We start from the raw sequence: 8,632 nt of genomic DNA on the forward strand, positions 1-8,632 counted from the left end.
GTCAGCCACTGCCTGTGCCCTGCCCAAGGAAAAGAACCCAGGTTCTTGACACCATCCTTGACCAGCTGCAACAGGACTCAACTGTCTGACTACAGCATTTGTTTTGTTGCTTATGAACAATAAATTCCTATATGTTAGTTTAGTCTTCTGCTGCTTACAGCCAAAAGCATCCCTGTTTGATATATGGTAGTCTGTTGAATATTTTAAACTTCTTTTTTCCAGATTTTTCCTCTCATGTGGATACTCCCATGATGATGCAGCCCTTCACTCACTTCCCCAGATACCCTATCTCCACACTGACAAAACAATCCCTAAGCTCTAATACTCCGATGTTTAAACATTTTTAAAGCATTTTTGTGCATCAGGCATATAATTTATGTAATCCCTTGAAAATACTGGGGCAAAGTATAATGCATTTAAAATTAAGGAATTTTGCGTAATCCTAAATATGACTAAAATATTGGAAATTGGATTTTTAAAAATTTTAATATGAAATTTTGAAGCATACACAATTTTTCCAGTTCACTGGAAAAATTATGCAGTGAACTCTCATGTACTTCTGCCTCAACTCAACAATTTACATTGTGCTGTGTAAGCTTTATCACATAAATCTATTACTGTTTGGTAGCTGAGATCATCCCCTACATGCCACTTCTAGTTGGCATAGAATCCTGTGTTAGTAAGTGTTAAGAAATCTTTGAGAAAGATTTCTGTGCAGCTCTGCCAACTCCCTCCAGATGAGACAGCTGAGCTTGGGGAAGAACATTGCTTTTCTACATTACTACCTTACCTTTTATCCTATCTTTTATCTTTCTAGAGCCTTGTTCTCAAAGTGTGGTCCTTCCTGAATAGGATCAGCAATGGGAACTGGCTCAAAATGCAGATTCTCAGGTTTCATTCCAGTGCTTGTAAATCAGAGATGCTGGGAGTAGATCTACCAACCTACCTTTACATAAGTCTTCCATGGAGTTTCTAATGCTCATTGAAGTTTGATTCTCGAGGAATCAGTTGCACAATGTCAGACGATTGTGGTTGAGGGCTTGTATCACACATTCCTTTTTAAAATTCATCTTCTTTTTGATATAGCACATGCTGTTTTTCTTTTCCTAAAAACTCTATCATGAGGGACAGTTTGTGACCATGACATGAAAAGGAAAGTGCAATCCTATTGGGACAGCGAATCTGTTGTAGACCAAGTTCACTTCGACTGTCAGGTCTTCTTGGATATTGATTACCTTCATCAGTGTAATTGATTTAGTTGTCTACATAAAATACAAAGCAATGCACTTGACAAATTAATATTTAAAAATTTCCCGCTCCATTGCTGATGATCTAGGGACAGGTATGGCATTTCTCTCCTGACATGACAATTTAGGGAAATTCTTGTTTACATATTATTTGTCTTTCTCACTTTTGAGTCTCCGCCCAAAAAAGAATGATAGTGTGTAAATGAACTGTGTATAATTCTAATATTCAGTAATATTTACATTCTAGTTATTCAAATGTTAAAAACTGTGATGTGAGGGAATTTGTTCAAAATGTACATCCCAGTGAGTCATACGCATCATTCCTATTGTGGAATGAGAGACTTTAGATGGAAAAAATACAGATGAGAGTACAAACATGAAAAGTATTAAGGACTCTGAGAAAAATTTTATGCACAGTTCTGCCAACTCTACTCTTGTGAGGTAGACATGGACTTGTCCAGATGTGCAACCCATGAGCTTTATTTTGACCTAGATTCTATATTACTTCCATTCAAGACAGAAGGAGCAGGAGGCTAATAAGAGCAGAATGAGATGACTGAGTGGGTCAGCATTAGTGGGACCAACCATCTCAATTTGCCTGGAATTGGGGGGTTTCCCAGAGGCTAAACTTCTAGTGCTAAAAAATAGGAAAGTCATAGGTAAACACTGAGAAAGTTGGTCACCCTTGTCATTGTCATTTGAAAAGCTTGATCTGTATAAAAATGGGTAGTTCCAAGATCTTTCATTTCTGTATGATGGGTTTTTCTTATAGACATGAAGACCTCCTCCCAGCAGTCAGGATGTCTGATCTTAATTTTTTAGGCATCACAATATAGAAGCACAGGATTGATGTTTTTTAAGTGGAACATTAGGCCTAATGAAACCAAGATCTGAGTCTTGTAAAGGGCATAACTTCCTTTCTTCTATGGAAAAAAGCTATAGTTTTTACTATTCATGGATTCTTGATCAAGAGAATGAAAATAACACTAGAGGCAAAAGGGATCCAGGTGGTCTGCATATCATTGAACTGGTGGTCCTGTTAGTTTCATAAGTACATGCAGCCTCTTTCCAGCCCCTCCTATAGAACTTCTGGGATGCCTTAGAAAGACAGCTTTATTTTGACTTACAAAGTCTATATTGAAGCTTTGGCTCTAGCTAGCGGTAAGACTAGTTCAGTTGACTTAATTAACTATTTCTCCTCAGTTTTCTCTCTTGTCAAATGGGAATAGACCCACCCATCTAACAGAGTTAGAGACATAATTAAATGAGAGCAGGTATGATGGAAATTTTCTAATTCTGCGGTCACTTATAAGAGTGTGGCTCAGCAAGTAAGCTAAGAAGCATGTTATTTCTAGCTGTGTAGTGGGCAGACTGGGATCTTAGTTGAGATTGGTGTGTGCCACAAGGGCACTAGAGGTAGTTGTCATTCCTGATACATGAAATATTATTATTGGTCCATATCTACCCTTCTTTGTTTTAATAAGATAATATAGTAATGAACACTTGCTAACCTCAGTGTCTTCTTGATTAATGAAATTGAGCATCTCTTTATGTTTTTATTGTATAGTTTTCTGTCAAATGCCTGCTCTTTATAGCATTGTGTTGTTTGTGTTTACCTTACTGACTTTCGTGTGTGTGTGTGTGTGTGTGTGTGTGTGTGTGTGTAAAGCCTATTTATAGGAGATAGATAACATTTTATTTACATATGTGCATTCCATATATATATATATATATATATATATATATATATATATTCCATGTGCATATGTATATTTATTCCTAATATGTGTATTTCTAGTATCAATCCTTCGTTGGTGTATGTATTGCAAACATCATCTTATAGATTACAGTTTTACTTACGCTTTCTTCAGCTTTCAATGAACAGTAGTTTTAATTTTAATGTAATCAAATTATTAATTGTTCCCTTTATGGTTAGCCGTCTTTCTGTCATCTTTAAAAAAACATTAAAGTCAGAAAGATTCTCCATTGTATTTCCTTTTAAAGGCCTTTTTTTCTTTCGACATTTATGTCCTTATTTTATCTGGAATTGATCATTGCATTGTAAGATGAGCAAACAGTCCAAGTGTTTTTAGCATGCATAGTGCTTTTTTTCATCTCTGTCCGTGACAAAGATCCCAGTGCATAACTCCATGTCCCGGATGTCATTCTGGCCCATTGCAGGCATTAGCTTCCATGGTGGTGGGAGGGCAGGTAGGTGGCGAGCAACGTGGTGGATGGAAGTGACTCATCATTCCTAAGTCCTAGTATCCATGCAAGCCCTGATTCCTGCTGTCCATATTTCTCTTAAAATCTTGCTTTCGGGAGATTTAAAAATACATCAATGTCCATGTCTACCTCCAGAGTGTCTGTCTTCATTAATCTGGCTGGCACCTGTGTGTCAGTATTTTTCAAAATCCCCCCAGGAGATTCCACTGTAAATGCAGGGCCCAGAGAGCTGCTACAGCACTTGTGTCTGGAGATGATTTTGAGTAGGAAGCCCGTGTCATGCTGGGCTAGTTTGCAGTCTGAGCAGAAATCCACAGGGTGATTTTAAAACTAACTTTTCCCTCTCATTATAAATACAGTGCATGCTCATTGCAAAGGAAACAAAAAGTACAGAAGAAATTGAGTACAAAATAATAGTTTGTAATTACATAACTCATTGTGTATATTATTTTAGCTTTATCCTGATGCGTAGATGTGTATTTACTTAGTTGGAATCATCTTGAAAATAACCATATGGACATTTTTCTATAACACTTATTCTCCTAAATCACTTTTAATTGTGTTTAATAGTCACTTGTTATAATTCTTATTATAACTATTATTATGTATTGTCCATACATACACTTTTCTTATAAAAATCTTATTTCATTCTGGCTAGGGGTTTATTATTTTATTGCGAATAATTGCTATTTTGGGGAAAACAAGACATCATGTTCTGGGCATTCTAATTTAGTGTTTCATGGTATTGGAACCAGAGTCAGTGAGATCGGGTTCAAATCTCAGCTTTGCGATTCATCAATTACATGACTTTAGGGAAATTGTACTGCTACTCTGTCCTTTTACTCTTTAAAATGAGAATAACATTAATCCCTCACACAAAGAGCTGTTTTCAAGATTAAATGAGATAAATTTAAATTGCTTAACACAGTGCTGAGCGATACTGAGTGCTTGATGACGGTATCTCTATGCTAGCTCTGTACACACAGTGTCTGCGGAGTAGCAGGGGCAGCCATGTCCCCTTGGTTCAAGGACCAGTGTGACTTGTCTGACCCATTTTCTCTGGTAGTAAATGTTCACTGGGATGGTGACAATCACCAAGATGGACTCCATTATTGTCCAGCTCAGTAGCCAGATGTGAAACTTGCTGGAGAGCCCTCTTTATTCAAAGGAGAAGGTAAAAAATATGCCAATTTCTCTAGTAAGGGATGCTGCTAGCTGGCTGGCTGACTCAAAGTTAGGATAATTGCTCCCTGGGATTTCCCTTTCTTATCGTGGGTAGGTCCTCACAGTCAAGTGGTAGATACAATTTCTCAACTCTGGAACCAAGTGTAATCACCTGGGGATCTGCCTGCTTGCATCTCCATGTCCTTTTTGAACCCACATGACAGTAAATCGTAAAGTAATAGCAAGCAAAAAAGGAGTCGGCATGTCCAAATTTTTTAAGAGGAAGTGAGAGGCAATGGAGGAAGAAAAAAACGCAGTGAGGAGAACAAAGCTCTGGGTCGGAGTGTCGGCAGTGAATCTGCTTGCTCATCCTGAAGAGGTCACCTCGGGAGGAAAGAACCGCATCTGAGAAACCCTAGACATGTGCTCCAGAATGCAAGCTCCTTGAGGGCAGGGGGTTGGGCTTCTTACCCAACTGCTATGGCCCCACGAATTTCGATCAGTGCCCAGTGTATAGTAGGTGTTCCAATCATTGTGATTGAAGGCTCTTCCACTGCATATTATAACACCCAAGCACAGTGAAGATAAAAGGATTGCGTTCCTAAGCCTAATTTAGACCAGCAAGGAGGACCTGGTGGAGAGGAAGCTTAGGGGAAAGCACAAATGTCATCTGAGTCCTGAGCCAGGGAATAGCAGCCTGCACATAGCCAGGTGGACAGGTGAGGCTTCGGAAAGATGGGTGGAAATCCACTGTACTCTCTGCTCAATTTTCCTGTAAACCTAAAACTGCCCTAAAAATAGTTTAAGAATAAAATTCTTTTAAGTTAAAAATAAAGTTAAAATATGGTAAAGAACCGGAGTCCAGAAATAGGAAGATGACAGACCCAAGAGGAGGAGAAGGCACTGAGAAGTAGAATTCTGAATCCCTGGTCATGACCCAGGGAAGAAAAAGAAAAAAAAATGATTTAAAGAGACAACTGTGGGTACATGGCAAACTTTCCAGTGAGTTAGTTAGGTTTCAACCAATTCACGCAAAAGCTGGAAGGGGGGCAAATGTACACCGCTTTGCAAAACAGTGATGGAGACAAGAATAGTGTTTAAAGTGTAAAGTTCAGAATGATTGGAAGTTTAAAAAATGTTCTAGAGCCTGTACAATTGTCCTTTCCTTGTCTGTTTTAACCCTTTTTCATGTGCAGCGCTAGAATGTGGGAAGAATAGTTTGGTTGCTTGGATTTGACCAGCGGTTCACAAAGTATGTTTCTTGGACCAGCAGATCAGGGTCACCTGGAAAATTGTTCAAAATGCAAATTATCAGCCCCCCCCCTTGAACCCACTGAATTAAACTCTTGGGGTGGGGCTCAGCATTGTGTATTTTGAAAAACCCTCCCAGAAATTCTGATGCTCACTAAAGCCTCCAACCCAGCAGATTAGAACATCAGTCTATCAGTCTCTTACCCTACATGTGAAAACAAAAGCACCTGGGAATCTTGTGGAGGAAAAACAAAACAAGCCAAAAAAACCCAGGCTTTACCCCCCCCAGACCAATTACAATGGACTCTTTGGAGTAGGGTCTGGCCACAGATGTATTTTGAAGCCCGTTGGTGAATCTAATGTATAATCAGGGTTGAGAACCAAGTTTCAGTTTAAGTACCAGCAGTGCGATCATCCCTTGGGGATTTATTAGCGATGCAGAGTCCTGGGCCCTACCTGCTGAATCAGAATCTGCATTTTCAGCAAGCTCTCCAGGTGATTCATAGGCATATGAAGGTTTGAGAAGCATTTCTATAAGATAAATGTTAGAGAGAAGAAATCAGAATTTGCCCCTTGCCTCCACTTTCTCTGTATTGATTGATTTACTAACTTCTTTTAAAGTAAATAAAAGTCTGGGACAGGAACAGGAGGGATAAAGATATCCGCATGTGAGACAGGAAGCATGGTCAAGGTTCGGGGTCAAAGAAAGGCAGATGCCAGGCAGGCCACATGAATGAGAGAAATGGGTATTCTGTAGACTCACGTGCTTGAGTTGCCCGTACCTCTTGGGCGATACTCACATTATTGCTCATTGGTTAAACAAAATAAGACCTCCAGGTCAAAATCAGGGTCAGCAACCAAGGCGTGATCTAGCTGGCGATGAGTGTGGGAGTGTGACGACACCAGGGTTGTCATCTGGGTTTTGAGACATAACCTGTTGTCCCCACTCTCCCTGTGAGGAATCTGGAGGAGGAGTGTCTCAGCATCTAGGAGTGTGAGACACAGCCAGAAGGCCCAAAGGGAAAGACCCTAGGGCTCCCTCATGAACCTGATGTGATTCCCAGGCAGGATTCCAGTGAAGATCATCAATGTCTTACCAATCCTTGGAGAGAAAAAAGCCAGCCCCAGAAGCCATTCAGGGCTCATGAGTGATAGGATTGCTGGTCTGTCTTCTCCTCCATCATGGAGAGTCAGAGAGACAACATAGCTCTGAGTGTGTTGATTGCACAAAGCATGGCAGATGTATGTTGCTTTCATTTCTTGTTATTTTTATTGGGCAAGAGAAAATAACACAAGATGATTTTTTCTACAGTGTTTTTTTTTGGAGGTGGTGGGGTGGAGGGGGGGTTGTCTAACTAGAGAAATGACCACATCTGTATTTATCTAATACTGATGAATGCACTAGAGTTAGTTACGTAAGTCGCCGGTCTCTGGCGGAAGCCTCCAGGTTCCCACTCTAGCCCCTGTCATCTTCCGGTGTGTTACTAGCAATATCTTGGCTGAGGATTGGTAAAGCAGGCTTACCATCACCATGCTGGTTAGAAGGGCGAAGAATCGATGTGAGTATCAGGATATAAGGAAACAGTCAAGAGAGGGCACGCTAAAGCAAATTTTACGAAAGGATCATTTATAGAGGAAAATGTCAAATAAGAAATAACATAGTAGCAATTAACAGAGAGATCAAGGGATTTTTAGTCCATTGGAGCCTAATTCCATTTGTGTGTGTGACGGGGCGGCCAGAAGCACTGCTGGATACCTTAGGCTGAGTTAATCACGTTGACAATAAAGAAGTGATCTTCTCCTCCACTTGGACCCCAGCCATTGGTCCAACACGGTTTCCGGTTATTGTGTTCAGAGCTGGCTAACACATTTTGATCATTACGTTAACATTCTGGAACAAGCTCATACAGAGTGGCCTTGGATCCATGTTCTATTCCCATTATAAAAATGAAGACATGAGCATCCCAGACATGATCAGTGGGGAGCTCAGAGCTCTAACCCAGGCCTTCTGATTCCAAATCCAGGGCCTTCCTGCCGTAGCACCTCCCTGTCATCGCCCTTGTTCCCTCAGATGAAAAGGTATCCAATTTGAAATATCTAGCAACGAACTCTGTATCAAGTTCCCACTTCATTTCCTAAGAAGGCTGGTTCATCTTTTGATGAAAAGGAACTCCACCTAATAGTAGTAGGTCTCTCCTCTACTGCCGAGGGTGAGTGTGAAATGTGCACATCTCCCTTCCTTTTGATTATCTTGTCTGTCCTTAACGACCCAGCTCCAGTCCCTCTGACACAGAGCCTGCTACAACCACCTGCACAGGCAAATCCAGCCCTCCTTTCATATACCAGAGCCCTTTGTCTTCACCCATCCATTCATTCTTTCTTTCACTGATCCCTTTACAAATATTTAGGGACTGCCTACTCCTTGTCAGGCACTGTTCTAAGTGCTGGGATATTACAGGGAGTGAAAGAGAAAATGTTGTATCTCTTAGGTGATACTACAGAAGGGTCTGACAAAATCAAGGAATCAAACCTATAAGGTCGAATAATGGTAAGTGCTGTAAAGAAAAATAAAGCCGGATCATGGATTCAGGTGATGTGGGTGCGGTGGCTGCCCTGTTAGATATGGTCTTAAATGACCTCCCACATGATAATGGTTAAGAAAATGGAAATGAGTGAGGATGTGGAGTCCTGCAGACATCTGAGGGGAATGACCAGGCAAGAGAGGAAAGGTGGGATATGCTTGG

This window comes from Hipposideros armiger, unplaced genomic scaffold (assembly GCF_001890085.2).
Source record: "Hipposideros armiger isolate ML-2016 unplaced genomic scaffold, ASM189008v1 scaffold_1118, whole genome shotgun sequence".
NCBI classification, from domain to species: Eukaryota; Metazoa; Chordata; class Mammalia; order Chiroptera; family Hipposideridae; genus Hipposideros; species Hipposideros armiger.